Raw genomic sequence first — 18,280 nt, forward strand, 5'->3', positions numbered from 1 at the left:
TACAGCACTCTGCAAACGCGCCCCCTGGCCAGTTGTAAGTTGGGGAATTAATTCTCCTTCAATACTGAGGCTTCCTGAGGGCCAACTAGCCCAACCGGTATCTCCAGAATGCGCCAGGCAGCTGCGTTGCAGACAGGTGTTCTGAGGCCACGCCCCTTTTTACACCTCTATGCAACGCAGCTCTGTGGCGCTTACTGGAGGTACCTAGTGGGCTAGTTTGACCCTAGGGACCCTTAGGATTCAAGGGGGCTTAATCTCTCAACTTAGAACGGCCACCGGGCGCGTTTACACAGTGGTGAAGGGAGGGGACGGGGCCTGAGGTGACGTGTGCAAACACGCCCTGTGGCGCGTTTTAAGTTGGGGAAATAATTCCCTTTCAATCCTGAGGGACCCTGGGGGCCAACTAGCCCACCAGGTGCTTCCAGTAAGCGCCACTGAGCTGCGTTGCAGAGAGGTGGTCCAGGCCGTGCCACTTTTTACACCTCTCTGCAACGCAGCTCTGTGGCGCTTACTGGATGTACCTAGTGGGGTAGTTTGACCCTAGGGACCCTCAGGATTCAAATGAACTTAATCTCCCAACTAAAAACGGCGACAGGGCATGTTTACACAGTGGTGAAGGGAGGGGACGGGGCCTGAGTTAACGTGTGCAAACAAGCCCTGTGGCGCGTTTGAAATTGGGGAAATAATTCCCCTTCAATCCTGAGGGACCCTGGGGCCCAACTAGCCCACCAGGTGCTTCCAGTAAGCGCCACTGCGCTGCGTTGCAGAGAGGTGGTCTAGGCCGTGCCCCTTTTTACATCTCTCTGCAACACAGCTCTGTGGCGCTTACTGGAGGTACCTAGTGGTCTAGTTGGACCCTAGGGACCCTCAGGATTCAAGGGGACTTAATTTCCCAACTTAAAACGGCTACAGGGCGTGTTTACACAGTGGGGAAGTGAGGGGACGGGACCTGAGGTGACATGTGCAAACACGCCCTGTGGCGCGTTTTAAGAGGTAGTTTTAATCACCTGCCCTATTATATACTAGGGGCTTACAGAGGAGGTCATGCTGATCACAGGGGGACCCCAACGCATAGTGTTCCCTAGTGTATGTAGGTGTTTTCACTGTATTCTGAGTGTCTTTTAACATAGCACTGGTTCTAGGACTGGTTAGTTAGACTCAGTTACCACCAGTATCCGTCTGAAAAAGTTGAGGGCACAGGATGATTTTGCAACAAGGCTTCTTTCTGCTCTTCTGTTTGTTCTTACTGCATGTTATCCTTCTTCCTGCACTTTTCTTTGTCTTTGAGGACTTCTGTTGCTTCTTTCTGCATTTCTTTTTTTTCTTTCTGTGCGTTTTTTCTTCTTTCTTCACATGTCCTATCTCTGTAGGCATAGTTAGAAATTAGCATTTAAAAAACCTTTGAAATTCACTGAAAAAAATATAGGTTTCAGGCACGTTATAGTTAGGAATTAGCATTTAAAAAACCTTAGAAATTCACTGAAAAAAACATAGGTTTCAGGGGCGTTATAGTTAGCTGGACGTTTCACTCGTACAAAACCATTGAAATTACCCCGTTATAGTTAGTTCAGCTAACCATAACTCGCGCGCCCGCAATGCACTGCTGATGACGTCACATATTACATCACTCATGACATGGTCAGTGACATCACTCATGACATCACTGATGACATCTCAAATGACATCACTGATGACACCATCCTTGTGATAGAGTGGCAGACCTCCTCTCCCCCTAATATAACCTTTGATACACACATACAAAAATAGAAACTAACATTTTCAAAACAATGGACATACCAATATCAGTTACAACAACCTATTCAGTAATTCTAAGATCCACATACACATCCACTCATTCACCAACAGTCCTATACAGTCACTCACACATGTACTCACTCATCATATGTACTCATACACCTATACATCCTGTTAAACAACACCACTCATCCATAGAGTTACTCACACACATAGTCACTCATGCTAATAAAGAATCAAACATCCATTTACTTGCATATACAGTTATACACACACCACCACACTTACTTCTACAGAAACTTACACATACTTAGTCTTTTAAACAATCACTTATAGAAACACATACTTATTCATACAGGAACTCTTTCAATCTCTCACTCTCACATATACTCACTTATATAAACCAATAGTCACATATACTAGTTAAAACATATGTAGTTACTCATAAAGACACTATTGAGACAGTCATTCACTCACTAACACACCCATGCACACACTTATCCACCCATACAGTCCTGCACACATGCTGTCTTCAACACATACAAACAGTGAGTCACTCATTCATGCACCTATGCACTACGTAATACCCCCACCGAACCATACAGACACTCAGACACTCATACTGATACTAATAACCGATATAGACACTCATGTAGCTACTCACCAACCCATGCAGCCACTTATACACAAAGTGAGAGACTGATACAGATATTTACATATTTAAACATTACTCACTAAGCCATGTATTCACTAAGATACACTTAATCAGTCAGTTATACAATCAATTTTTCAAAAACAAATCATCCATTTAGACACTTATATTCCATTTATTCTTCCATCGACCTTGAGATACACATATATAAAACATATGTAATTTTCAGAAAAACACACATTCACTGGATGATGTCATCAGTGATGTCATCAGTGATGTCATTTGAGATGTCATCAGTGATGTCATGAGTGATGTCACTGACCATGTCATGAGTGATGTAATATGTGACATCATCAGCAGTGCATTGCGGGCGCGCGAGTTATAGTTAGCTGAACTAACTATAACGGGGTAATTTCAATGGTTTTGTACGAGTGAAAAGTCCAGCTAACTATAACACCCCTGAAACCTATGGTTTTTTCAGTGAATATATATATATATACACATTTTATGCTTAACATGTATAATGGTCACTGCATAGTTTACATATAAGCTATTTGTTTATAAGCATATGGGTCTTTGTTTTATTTTATTTTATCTATCACAATATGTGATAATTTATATAGGTTATTTGATTATATTCTAATGGGTCTCTATTTTTATTTTATCTATCACAATTTGTAAATATGATCATAACAATTGTAACTATAAGTGCTTCACTATTGAAATGTTAGGCAAAATATAAAATATAAATAAATAAACACATTTAAAAAAATAAAAAAACATACAATTTCCAAAGAATTAAAAAGAAATGCACAAAAATATCTGCTTTATGTACAACAACACTTGAAAATCGATGTTTCTAACTATTTATCCATACATGTACATATGGGACTTTATATAATACAACTTTATGGCTATTATTTACTGTAGACATGCATATCATTCGATGTAGTTATGTATCTATAAATGTATTACTTTACTCCTACTCTAGAACATGAATAAATAAATCAAAGTCCTTCAACTCTCTCCAATTCACTACTCTGTGTCTTATCCTATACCTCTTTCAATATATCATCTACCTCCACTCTCTGACTTTTCCCAGACCTCATTGTAGTCCTATGATCTCCCTAATAACACTTTCTAAACTCTTCCCTCCTCCAACCCCCTTTATCCTATTCAATCCATCTAACAGACTCTCATGTCCACCACTTGAATTATCAACTTTGATTTCCCTGTACTAATCAGACTACTAATCCACTTGGGTTCTGGAGTAGTGTGCTACTCGACAAAAAGTGCTTCAATGCCTCGTTAGGTATAGTAAGCGCTATATAAATACAATTACAATTACAAACTAGATCCAGTTTTACAATAATGGTCATGACATTGGTGTAGCTGTAGAGAGTTAGGTTGAAGGACTTATGGAGAGGTGAGGTGGAGATTGAAGAGGAGTTGTGTGATAGTTGACCCATGAGGAACATTAGGATCAATGCTGAAAGGAAATAACATATATGGAGGCAGCACGATATGGCTAGCCTTATTCAGTATCAAATGCTTCCTAGATGCCAAGTTCCTTGAGCCTCAGCAGTCTGACTGCTCGTCAAGGTTCCATTTTTTGGATGAATCGTCTGTTGTTAGCAGTCTTCGGGATGAAATAGAAGATGCCGAAGGATTCCCTCCGAGGAAGCAGCAATTGTAGAGAGTAAGATGTGCTTGAGGTTTTGACCTAGGCATGTGTGTGTGATGTGGGGGCAGCTAGCACGTCAACTTTCTTGAATTGTGACAGACAGAGAATTGATTGAAGGTGCACAGAAATAATAGTATACATGTGCAATTTTATTTGTTAGTACTTGACTCAATAGGCTGGTTGGTGGGTATATTGCTCCTGAGGTTATGTTCACGTTCCTTTTGATGCTGGTTCACACTGGGTTGTGAAATTTTTAAAGACTTCTATGTAGTTCCTCGGAAGGGCATTTTTGTTTTAATATCTGCTGGTAATTGCAGATTATTTTCGCATTCATGATGGGTGATTCATAGATCCTATTGTGGCATTGGTGGCATGTTTTGCCATATTGGTTCTTTAACTTTCAGTGCAAAGCATCTATTTCAATCTTTTGTTTCTTTGTTGAGGTACGGGCTACTATTTCTGTTAGTAGGGTACATGGATGTTTTGAGGATATTTATTATTTGAAAAGGCTTCAGACAGTCCGATGTAAATCTGTATGAGATAGCGGCAAGATGTGCAGTCATATACAGAGAAGCTGTGCTCCACTATCTGTAGAAAGTCTTAGGCAGTGTTTCCATAGTGATGGTTTACAATTGGAAGTTCACATAGAAGAAGATGAGGTGGTGGCCATTCCAGATTATGGGGAGGTTTCGTATTATTGTGATTAGCACTGGAGCACTGAAGTTTGCATCCAATGTATGTCGAGATGAGGTTGTTGGTCCTGAGATAGGTTGAGTCTCTACTTTCATTGTGGTTTGGCAAGGTTGGAGCAGTCAAACCAGATATCCAGGTCTTTCAGGTCTCAAACATTGTTGTGCTTTATTATGATATCAGAGTTGGCATCTAGAAATGCCTCTGCAAAACCTTTACTGTTTGGCATAGATCTGCATATCAACAGAACTGGGCAAACGAAGGTTGGTTAGGAAGATTAGTGTAGAAGAAATAATTCACAAGATGCATTCTTGAAAGCTTTTGGTCTGTAAGTTGTTCTTGCAAATAACCCTTAACCCTCCTCCTGTCTTCATTAGCCAGTTTTGGGTGAGGAGTCCAAATCCAGGAGGGGTGGCAGGGTGGAAGACCAGGCTGCATATCATCTACTAGCCAGGTTTCCATTATGAACAGGATCTTTAGGGCCTGACCTACAGTCCAGCAGAATGGTTACTTTATCACAATTGTGCTGGATAGTCTGTCCGCTGTATGACAAGTGCATTATATCCAATGGCACTTGTAATACGGAGGACAGGGCATCCAGCACATTGGTGACAGTGTAGCCCATCCGCCCAACTCTAAATAAAGCCCTTAGTTTTCAGTCAGAGACCATGTCTTAAATATTCATTGATCCTGAATTGATGAGGAGACCGCTATACGAGGAGAGAGAGAGCTGTGGAAAGGCAAGATGGGTGGAGGTGTTTAGTGGTAAGGGACCACTGGGGTTTAGGAGTAAGAAGAAGATGAGAAATGGGAGTTGAATTGGAGATGGAAGGCTCATATTCTGTCTCATGAGGTAGAGAAGAGCGTTGACAGCATTAGAGCGGTAGTGTTCGAGTTGGCTGAGGTTTGTCATTGAAATATTGCAGGCGAGGTGTATTAGGAGGCGTGAAGGAGAGCAGGGGGAGAAATAGAGGATTGGGGTGGGAGGAATGCTTAGAGAATGGGGAGATGGCATGTGAGAGAAAGGCTGTTGCCTTTGTTTATTAAGTTAGGTAAGGAAGGATTAGCTGTGTTACTAGGTGGTTCTTGTTATCTAGAGTGCCCAAAAGAAGGCACCAGATATGAAGCACATGGAGCGCACTGCAGGAGCAGTGGAGGTCTGGGAGAGAAGTAAGGGTATTAGACAAGGTAAGAAGAGATGAGGAGAGTAAAAGGAAGAGAAGGGTGCATGGAAGAAAGTTGGTTAAGGAACAGTCAGGAAAAGATTAGAAGCAAGTGGGAAGTGGCAGAGGACTTAGAAGGGGAGTGTACCGGTTACAGAAGAGGTGAGGTGGAAGAAGATTGGGAAGGTAGATAGAGGACAGTGATTAAAGGGGATAGAACATTTACCTGAAAGGAGTCTCAAAGTAAATGGATTTATTCTCACATAGCCAGTGTGAGTGGTGCAATATTACATGTGAGCAAATTTGCTACATGTAGTGGATTGTGCGTGTTCTTTGGCAGGGATGTTTAGCTTCCATTAACTTGTGAGTTTTGCAGATTTATAACCATTTTGTCAGGCAAATTCTACAGATTGTAGCAAGGCTTGGATATTTCCTTTTGTTCATGTCCAGGGTGTGAATGGAGAGATACCACAACCAAAATTATTGGTGGTGTCGGTGAAGGTTATTTCTACTGGGCATATTGTTCTCCAATCCAGAAAAAAATATTTTTTTTTAAGTTAGTATGGGCAATTGCACTTGGACGGTGGATTTACACCTGTGTAAATGTACAAATGTTACATTTATGCATGTGAAAATCCTTTTCGATTTGAGTTGCTTGAAATTCACAAAAGCATCCATAGGTACTTCAGACAGACTGCAACTGTGGCAGATATCTATCAGTGCTCCTTGCTCTTTGTAAGAATTCAGAAGAAGTCAGAAAATTAATCCAAATATATATGTACAATTTCAGGAGTAAATTTTGACTTTTTGAGTGTGCTTGCATTGTGATTTTAGTAGACCAGCTTTTGCATAAAAAGAAATCTTCAAGAAGATGAAGAAAATATGGCACAGCTTCAACTCTGGATGGCAGCAGCCTTTTTTGGGAGCACCCCCAATACAGAATTAAGCCACCAAGTGAAAGGAAACCACCAAACTGCGTTATAAGCATTACTTTTTTTCATACCTGCGAATACTGAGAAGGATTTCATGGGTCAGATGTTCAGCAGCTATAATTTGTCATTTGTTCCATCACAGCATCTTGGTACAAGTCATTGAATTGAGTCTAACTTAATTGATGGGGAAGCAGGTAAAACATGCATTGACAAAGCCAACAGGACGGGCTTGCTTTTTGAGTATTAACTAAAGCATTAAGCGCCATAGCTAAAGTTTGGCAGATGGGATAGTCAATCATAAATGTGGCAGATGTCCCTTCCGCTGCATTACATGTGCATTATAGCCTATGACGGGAGACAGCGTTTACAATGCAGTCATCACATCGCAGTTCCTTTACAACGTGGTTGTTACAAGGACCGCGTTGTTAGAATGCCATACCTTTACAATGCAAGTCATTAGATCGACTTGCTGTAGGGGGCGCTCTAACATAAGGAATAGTATAATTTACTATTCCAACACCTCCCTACTGTTACACAGGCTGGAGTTGAAATAGTAAAGTACACTATTCCTAAGTCCAGAGTGCCCCCTACAGCAAGTCGATCTAATGAGTTGCATTGTAAAGGTATCATCTACTAACAACGCAAGCTTTGTAACAACCGCGTTGTAAAGGAACACGATGTGATAGCTTGAATCCAGGCGTCGAAGCACACCCGGAACACACTCGGTGTCACTGGGCGGGCCTGATGATGAAGCATACCACCAACTAGGTTGGTGGGTGAGGGCTTCATGAACAAACAAAATGGTTTGTACCCTATCTTACAGTCCTGAGTCTATGTAGATTCACAAATAGGCTAGTCCTTTTTGATCTCACATATAAACCCCGGGGATACGGACTAGCTACCTAGTCCTCTCTCTCTCCTTTGATAGTGATATAGCTTGTGTAGTAACATGCTATATTCCCTATAACACTTGTGATAGGGCAGGCGGGATGTCCTTCACGTTTTTACAGAGGATCCTGTCTGCCAAAACCTAAATAAGGCCCATAAGTCTTCTGCAGTGACAAAAAAAAACATGATTGATTACTTGCTGTATACAATGCTGATAGAAACCTTCATATTCGATGATTTACTGTGTTTATCTTTTTTTAGTTTCAGCTGCGAAGAAACAAAGATCGTGCAGTTCCTAAAGGGCTTCACAGAATCCAACTGATTGGAACAAAAATGTAGTATACCAACGGCAACCAACCTACGCTTATAATATCATTTCCTATGAGCAAAAAGTCCTCTTTTCTTGTGTGAGAGGTCAACTTAATAGCATGAAAGAGTGTCACGATTAAAGGAACAGTGAATATTACCAACAACAAAGAAACAGTTCTTGAGTACTTCAATGAAGTGATTCAATGAAATGAAATGAAATGAAATGTGGCATTTATAAAGCGCGAACTGTCACTCCCAAAGGAGCCTCCTGGCGCTGTACAGATAACGAACTTAGCAGTGGAGAATGAAGACCTAGATGAGGGCAAGGCAAGATTCGTCAGGTGTTCCGTAGATCCAGGTCTTTAGGGCCTTCCTAAACCGCATTTCAGATTCCATCGATCTCAATTTGTTTGACATAAAATTCCAAGCCTTTACACCTAACACAGTAGCAGATTTCCCTCCCCTAGTTTTAAGTTTAAAACCAGGCAATTTATGGAGGTTTGCAGGTGTAGATCTGGGTGTCCTCATTGTAGTTTATGGTGTAGATCTTGTGGAGAGATATACTGGTCCTAGTCGGCGAGTAGCTCTGAAGGTGGTAACAAGGAGTTTGAATAGAATTCTCTTGTGTAATGGGAGCCAATGAAGAACCGCTGAGGCTGACGCCCTATGGGGAAGTTTTAAGACCAATCTGGCTGCTGCGTGTTGCACTACCTGTAGCCTCCTCAGGGTTGATTTATTGACCCCTTCCAGGAGGCTATTACAGTAGTCTAGACGTGAAAGTATTAATGCCACTGCCACTGTTTGCCTTGCATCAAGCGGAATCAGATCAAAGAATTATTTCATGGTTTTAATTAGGCCAAAGCATGTACCCAGTACCTTGAGTGTATGGGATTTGAAGGAGGGGGAGGAGTCAAACCACACCCCCAGGTTTTTAGCCACCTCCACAGTAGATGGAGGGGCAGCTGCCTCTTCCAGCCACCAATCCTTGGGTTGAAAGGGTTATCTTTCCCTATCAGCAAGATTTTTGTCTTATCCATGTTACATCGGAGGTGATTGTTTTTCATCCGTTTGATGACCGCCGTAAGACAGGCTTTGAAATTTTCTTCAGCATCCGTGAAGTTTTTACCAAGGGACAGGATCAGATGAGTATCGCCTTTAGCTCCATTCCGCATCCTTCCCGGTCCACCACGGGTTTTCCCGGTTGATGTGGAGGGAGGCGCGGTCAAATTTTCTTCCAGGCTAGAGGTGAGGGGAGGCGGGGTGTTCACGTGCTGCCAGTCACATGACCTAAAGTTCTTATCTTCATGCCAGATGCTTCGCGCAGCGGACGCGCGCAGCGGGCGCGCCGGCGGCATGCCAAAGGCGCGCCAAAGGCAAGCCCGTCTGCGGCCGTCCGCGGCCGACTGGGGCTAGGGGCCACAACCCCTGGCCCTAATCCCTTCAAAAAACGTACGTTCTCTTCGGAGCAACTTTTGGCCCTTCGCCCTAAAATTGCACCTAACTGCTCCCGGGCCTTAACTATTAATCTAGCTAAATATACCTGCCCCGGTTGCAATTTCACATTCACTAACTCCCAGTTAAGCGTACACACGTCATCAGGAAATAGGACAAACACTCAATCGATATCTCCCCCTACTAACGTTTTTACATTTCTCAGTTTAAACTGCCGCTCACTCCCCAAACACAAAATGGATATTTTTGACCTACTCCTTGAAAAAAAACCGGATGCTCTCTTTCTTACGGAGACTTGGCTCCATGAGAGCTCGGGTCCAGATGTCGCAGCAGCTTTACCACCTAATTATGTCATCGTTAGAAAAGACAGAATTATTTCATCTGGTGGTGGTATTGCCATCATTTACAAAAACTATCTCCAATGCAAATTTGATACAGTGGATATCCCAAAGTGTGAAGCCGTCCTATTTAAGTTAACATTGAACCCCAATTTTACTTTTTAAGGCCTTCTTATTTATCGCCCTCCAGGCCCCCCTACTCCCTGGGCCACATCCCTGCCAGACCACCTTACCCCTTTGATTATGAGTTCTAACAACTTTTCGCTGCTAGGCGATCTTAATTTACATCTGGATAATCTCTCTAACTCCACTTGTCACAACTTTATTTCTGACCTTGCTGCTTTGAACATCAACCTATGTAATTCGGGACCCACACACAAAGCAGGCCACCTCCTCGACCCCATTTTTTCAAGCCTTCCTGGCTTTCATTGTGTCCCTGCAATGCCCATCCACTGGTCCGACCATTTCTTATCAAGGTTTAATATCTCGATCCCTCATACCTCTACTTCCCGGTTCCCTTCCCTCAAAATATCTAAATGAGATTGGAAAAAACTTGACTTGAACGCTCTTAACCACGACTTACGCTCGAACGCTCCTTTATCTGATTCTAAGGTGGTTTTACTCTCCAAAAACGTTCATAGTTGGCTCTCAAATGCAATCGATTCCTGTCTTCCCCCGACAAAGAAAAAACTTACTAACAACCGCCCCCCGGCCCCATGGTTTAATGACACTCTAAAAATTGAAAAATCTACATGCAAATCACTTGAACGCAAATGGAGGAGAGACTATGCGCCCGATCTTAAAATTGCATATATTAAATCTAAATTTTTTTACCATCACCTCTGTAAATCTTCTAAGGCTCGTTTTGTTTCTAATTCTATCACAGCTGCCTCTAATTGTTCTAAGACTCTTTTCGGCCTAGTTAAAAAGCTTGCTGGATCTGAGACTCTAGCAATTCCCTCCCCTTTGAACAATTGCCAGTGTGAAGACCTTGCTATCTTCTTTAAGCACAAGATTGAGAAGATTCAACTTGAGATCGCCAATACTCACTTAAATATTTCTCATGTAAGCAGCCCCATGCAGAACTTACCCTCAACCACCACTCAGAGGACTCTCCCCCCCGGCATGGATGATCCATCTCTTGCTGAAGTCTCTACTGTGCATGTCACCACAGCCCCTCTTTTTGATTCCTGGCCACTTCACAAAATGAACTCTTTAACTATCATTTTAAACAAAGTAAAGTCCGGCTCCCCCAATGACCCTTTACCTCCCTCCATACTCAAACAACTGGATCCCCCCCATATGCACGTCATCTTGAATGTTTTAAACTCTTCTCTCCGCGAGTCTGTAGTTCCAGCTCGGTGGAAACATGCCATGGTGACCCCTCTTCTGAAAAAGCCTACTGCCGACCCCACCATTCTCTCCAACTACCGTCCAATCTCCCTTCTGCCAGTTTTTTCCAAAATCCTTGAGAGTCATATTCACTTTCATCTCTCCCAGTTTGTTGAACTGAAAAAATTCTCCACCCTTCCCAATCCGGGTTTAGGACCAATTTTTCCACCGGAACTACCTTACTAGGAGTCACAGAAAGGCTTTGTCACCATCTTGATGGTGGGGAGACCATTGCGCTCATATTGCTTGACCTCAGCGCGGCGTTCAACACTATCTCTCATCCTACACTAATCAAAACTCTGAGATCCTTGGATATCTGCGGGTCAACCCTGGATTGGATTATCTCCTTTCTTAATGGCCGTACTTTTCAGATCTCTTCTGCTACTGGTTGCTCCAACATCCACTCATCACCTCATGGGGTTCCCCAGGGCTCCATACTCAGTCCACTGCTCTTCAATTTTTATGTCAGGCCTTTAGCGGACATTGCCGAACACGCTGGCCTGACTCTCTTTTCATATGCAGACGACTCTCAGTTCATCTTCTCTCTTTCTCACACAGACCCCGACTTAACATCTGGCTTACAACTGGGCCTTAGGAGTATCGCTACATGGATGAACCAACACCATCTGAAACTTAATGGTGACAAAACTGAGGTCTTAATCCTGGGAAAGGATAAAGACCTCTGGGGCCCACTACATTGGCCTGTCGAGATGGATGCCCTCTCGCGGCCTTCTAGCCACGTTCGTAACCTGGGCATCTATATTGATGATTCCCTGTCTTGGCATCACCAAGCCGTCAGGGTCATGGCCATTTGTTTTACAATCTTAAAATGGCTTCGAAAAATCATTTGAATGCTACCTTTAGCGACCCAAAAAACAGAGGTCCATGCCCTTATAACCTCACGATTGGACTACGGTAATGTCCTTTTGCTGGGTGCTAACAAGGCCGTGACCCGCAGACTGCAGATGGTGCAGAACTCTGCAGCTAGACTACGATGCAGAGTTCCCAGAGCTACTCATATCTCTGGCTATCTCCATGATCTTCACTGGCTCAGAGTGGAAAACCGCATAAAGTTCAAAGCTCTGAGCTTTTTGTTTACGATCAAATGGGGCTCAGCACCACCTTATCTGCATTCTCTCGTCTGCCCCTATATCCCCACTCGCCATCTTCGATCCTCAACTCTTGAAAAATGTACGGTTCCACGTTTCAAACTTGCCAGAATGGGTGGAAGGTCCTTTTCTTATCTCGGCCCCACCCTCTGGAACACTCTTCCTCCTGCTATCCGCAAAGAAACCAACTACACTAGCTTCTGCAGATCCATTAAGACCTGGCTGTTTAACCAGTAATTTCCATTTTTACGTCTACTATTTTGTACTCAGTCCGTCCAGGCGCCGGGAAACCCTTTTTGGGTAGCTGTTGCGCCATACAAATTCAATTATAAATAAATATCGTCAGTGTAAGATTTTGTTTCAATCCCTTAAACCGAAATAAGGGAGATAAGTGGGGCCATGTATATATTAAATAGGAGTGGACTAAGTGAGGCGCCCCGTGGTGATGGTACGTTCTGAGGAGAGAAAGGTGCCAAGGGAGACTGCTTGCCTCTGATTGGACAGGAAGGACGTTATCCAGGCCAGTGCTGTGTTGGAAATGCCGCAAGATTTTAATCTGGCCAAGAGGATGTTATGAGAGATAGTATCAAAAGTGGCCGACAGATCCAAAAGGATCAGCACTGCCTTCCTGCCATTGTCTGTGATAAATTTCAGAGTGCCACATATCTCCAGTAGAGCAGATTCCGCGGAATGTTTCGGGCAAAAGCCAGATTGTCGAGGGTGGAAAATCTGGGCTGATTCAAAAAAATTAGAAAGTTTCTTATAGACCATTCTTTCTGTGATCTTACCCAAAATTGGCAGGAAGGATATAGGCCTATAATTGGAAAGATTATAAGGTTCTATATTTTGTTTTTTCTTTAATGGCTTCACAATAGCAAATTTCCACTCATCAGGCACTATGCCGGAGGAAAGAGAGGAGTTCACAATATCATTAATCACAGGATTCACTATGTCCATGATATGATGCAGTATCGTTGGGGGGCATGCATCCAATGGCGAAGATGGCTTTGTGTGTCTGAGATAGTGACAGTTTGAAAGGTGTCAAGGACAGGCCTATCATGCCTATGACCAAGCTCATGTTCACTAACAGATTCTTGTGAGCTTGGAGTTCCAAAATCTTTTTGAATATTCTTGATTTTATCCTCAAAAATGTTGCAATATCATTACAAAGAGTTTGAGAGGGAGGGACTTCTGAGTATAGGGCTTTGGGGTCTATAAAAGATTTTACGATAGCAAATCTCTCTTTTTGGTTTTGCTTCGCCATATATATTCTATTCAATGGGCGAAGGAGAGTTCCCAGATCCTTTGAGACTTGACGAAGGACAACGGTTTCAAGTTGTGAAGCCGGAGATTGAAGTGAGGCACCGTTCAAAGCAGAAGACAACTTCTTAGGTGATAGAAGAAGCTTAATTGGAAAGCACTGAAACACAAGAGGGAGGGCAGATTAATACATTGAAGATGGAAAACAGTCACTGTTCGACCTAGCATCTTTTGGCGTGTTTCCCCTTTTTTTTTTGCTGTCTGACCTCCTGGTTTTGACACTGTTTTTGCTGGTTTAGTGTCTCTACACGCTTTCTCACAGTGTTCAGTGTTAAATTGAAAGTGTTCCTACTGTAAATTGGATTATGGATTGGTGTTTCCATGTTTGGTATATTTGATTTACTGGTAAGTCCCTAGTAAAGTGCACCAAGAGTGCCAGGGCCTGTACATCAAATGCTGCTAGTGAGCCTGCAGCACTGATTGTACCACCCACACGAGCAGCCTTTCAAAGGGCTCTAAGACCTGCCCCTGCAGTGTCCGTGCACAGTTTTTACTGCCATGTCGACTTGGCAAGTGCACCCACTTGCCAAGCCCTAACCTTCAATTTTATTACATGTGGATCATCCCTAAGGTAGGCCCAAGGTACCCCTATGGGCAGGGTGCAGTGTATGTGAAAGGTAGGACATGATCTGGTGTGTGTGACATGTCCTGATAGTGAACTACAGTGTAATTTGTTTTTCACTATTGAAAAGCTATCGGTCCCATAGGATGGAATGGGGAATACTTGGTAACATTTTATGAGTACATCTTCCCACTGGGACAAGATATAGAAATAGAGTTTAGATTGCCTGAATTCAGAATGTAGAGATGCATCTTTTAGTAAAGATAATTTTTATGTTCTCTGTTTGAAAATACCACTTTTAGAAAGCAGGTATTTTCCTGCTTAGCCATCCTGTGTGCCTCTGCTGGGTTGTGTATTGACTGTCTGGCTTTGGAGTGATAGGGGCTGGGGATGGGGATGTGCATTCACTTCCGACAGCCACGAGGTGTGTCCTGCCTTTCCTGGATGAGTTACGGCTGGGCTGAATAGACCTGGGCTGCATTTATAGTAGTGGGAGGAGATTTTCCTTGCACCTGAATGGGCCTGGTCTGCCTTGGACAATGCTGTCTCCTCCTCTTGCCAGGAAGCTGGGCCAGAGAGGACCAAACTGGTTTGTACTGAGCACAGACACACTCTGCCCAAGAGAACAAAGAGAAACTGAGTATAAATATTGGGGCCCAGACCCCAGAACTTTAGAACTCGCTTGGATCAAGGAACCTGCCAAGAAGAAGAGCTGGAACAACTGCCAGGAGGGGTACTGCCCCTTTGCTGTGTTGTTGCTTTGCTGGGTTGGCCTAATGTTGCTGCTTCTGCCTTGGGCAACGAAAGGATTGGACTGAACTTTCTAAACTTTGACACTGAGTATGTTCAAGTGCTTGAAATAGAGCTTGCCTCCTGGGACAGCAAAGACTTCACTCACCTCTGGGTACTCCCTCTGGAACCGTGGGTTTCAGTTGCCACAGTGGGGGAAAGCAGTTGATACCGCTGCGGGCTCCATGTCCTGAAGGCACCACAGAGGGCACAGCCGCACTTCACACCGCAACCCTTGTCTTCATAGACGATGATGACCGCCACCGAGCCGCTGCTTGCACGTGACCTGTAGGCACCGCAGTCCGCAACACCTCGCTTCACACTGCTGCCCTGGTCTCACCGACGACATCGACACCCGTGACTGCACCATGGTTTGGGGGCACCGCTTGTAAGTCACACGATGCACCGCCCCCACCCACACCAAAGTCTGGGACGACTGACGCCAGCTCCCATCAACCGACCATCAGCGAGCCGTTGCCTGCCCTGCAACTTGAGGGCGCCGCACCGCTACGCTTCATATCGCAACTCTGACAGTTGCCACAATCTGCCCGCCCTGACGTGGTTGACTCAAACCAAAGGTACTGTTTACGAGTCTACTGACACTAACGCCGGTCTGCCCCACAACGGTTGGCCGAAGCTGTTGGATTCTGTTGTTTTCAGCACCGCGGTAACCCCGGATGGAGCAACCGGCTTCAAGGATTGCATTTTACAGTTATTCTTACAAAGTGCATATTTTGGATTACTGTATGTTGGTATTTTATCATTTTGAACGTCCAAACAAAAGTACAGGAAGGAAGGATTCCTTCTGCTGGTGTCAGCACTCTTCCGTGGGCAACTAAATTGCCATCTTCAAAACTTGATTTGGTGATTTAAAAAACTTTGAAAAATGATCGATGAGTCTTCAAATGAATTTATTTTCAATGATGATTGCATTTAAACTCCATGCAAAGTTCATTCTTGCCAAGTTGGGAATGGATCATCCAACTTTATGCACACTATTGGTAAACCCAATAGTGTTGTTTCTGACTCAGAATTAGCCCAAAATCGCCGTCCAGTCAGCAGAGTTGAAACCACAACTGACACCAGCGCCAACACTTCAACAAGTGCTCAAGCCAGAAAATCTTTTTTAGCCACCAGCCCGGCTGCAAATCACCAACCCGAAAAGTCCACGCAAAGACAAGGCGGAGCAAAACGAAAAGAACAAGAGAGCGAACTAGACAAGAGATCCCTGCGCAGCAAAACGAGAGCAACCTAGGTGTCAACATCTCAAGGGTTCAACTCTCTAAAGCCCAAATTGCTGTTTTAAACAAAGGAACCTCATATGTACCTACCTATCATAAGAATATTGGGGAGACGGAAATCGCCCTTTTCAAGTTCGTCAGGACTCTAAGGCTAAAATTCTTTTTCAGCACGATTGAATCTCCAACGCCCCTTGAGGAAACTGGTCAATTGAAAGAGTTTAAACCAAGGAGCACGTTTTGTTCACCTATATCACATAAATCCATCGATACCTTTGAACGGTTGGTCAAAGCAGAGATTACCAACATCAACTTTCGCAAAAACACCAAATTAAATTTCTCTTCGAAATATTGGAGTACCTTGAAATAGTTAGCAAATAATCCACAATTGACCTTTCAAAAGGCCGATAAAGGCGGCGCATTAGTTGTGCTAGATACAGATTTTTATGAACACAGTGTGATGCAACACATCACAGACCTTGATACATACACCAAACTAGACCAAGATCCCACTCCCAGCTACCAGAGTCTCCTTAACCAGATTCTTACACGGGCAGAAGAAATGAGTTGGATTAGCAAAAAACCGAAAACGTTCCTATACACAATATATCCACGACGGCCTAAACTATATATGCTACCAAAAATCTGGAGAAACCACCTTTTCGCCCCATAGTTTCAGCATGTGGCTCATTGTCTGAACCTATAGGTAGATATCTTGCTTATTTCTTGCAACCCATCGTACAACAACAAGAATTTTTTGAAAGAACTGGATTTGAATGGAATTGACAACTGGTGTTTATGTACTGTGGACGTTACTGCTTTTTACACTTCCATAACACATGCTGATGGAATGGATGCTATTGAATGGGCTCTACTAAAATATAACAATATCAAAGTTGAAAAGGTGTTCATTATGGAATTATTACAGTTTGCACTGTACCATAGCTATTTTGAGTGGCAGGGTGTGTTCTACGCCCAAAACAATGGAACTTCTATGGGCTTTGCTGGAGCCCCTTCATATGCAAACATTTTCATGGCCAAACTAGAACACAATCACATTTTAAACAATCAAGCATGGTCTCAAAACCTGGTTCTGTTCAAGCGCTACATTGATGATATTCTAATAATTTGGAAAGGAAACCCCAGTCATCTTGAGCAAAACATTTTGGATCTTAATCACATGCACAACCGGATCAAATTCACCTATCACATAGATAAACTCAGCATCAACTTTTTGGACGTACTTATTCAAATTGACCATGGTACCATCAGAACTAATGTATATATAAAACCTACTGACAGAAACAATTCTCTTCACTTTGACAGCTTTCATCAACCCACACTAAAGAAACATTTACCTTTTTCACAATTCATCAGATTGAAAAAAATCACTTCTAACGCACAAGATACTGTTGACATTACCCATCAATTCATGGACAGATTTCATAAAAGAGGATATCCTGTACAGATCTTAGAAGATGCTAAACAAAGGCTTGCAACCATAGATCGCAACAGTTTACTACGTCGCACAAGTAAAAAATGATGTAACCCATTGGTGTGTGTACTGAAATACTCTACTCAAGCCACCACAATTAAATCCATTATTATGAAACACTGGAATATCATCCAAACTGAACCAGATCTATCCACTTTATTTCCACAAAGCCCGACTTTTGCGATGCAAAGATCTAAGAATCTGAAAGAACTACTCACAAAACCATTCAACAGCTCTACCAAAACTTTTAAAGGCATGCAGAAATGTATGAACTGTGTGCATTGCAACAATGTGATAATTGGTGACTGTTTTATTCATCCAACTAAAGGTAATAAAATTAAACTACGACACTCCAGTACTTGTGACACTTCTAATGTGATCTATGCACTCAAATGCCCCTGTGGGAAAATTTATGTGGGAAGGACTGAAAGAAAAGTGAAAATACGCATAGGAGAACACAAAAGCAATATCCGCAACAAAAACAAAAGATCAACTGTTGCATCACACTGGAT

The sequence above is a fragment of the Triturus cristatus genome, chromosome 1_1, assembly GCF_964204655.1.
Source record: "Triturus cristatus chromosome 1_1, aTriCri1.1, whole genome shotgun sequence".
Classification (NCBI taxonomy): domain Eukaryota; kingdom Metazoa; phylum Chordata; class Amphibia; order Caudata; family Salamandridae; genus Triturus; species Triturus cristatus.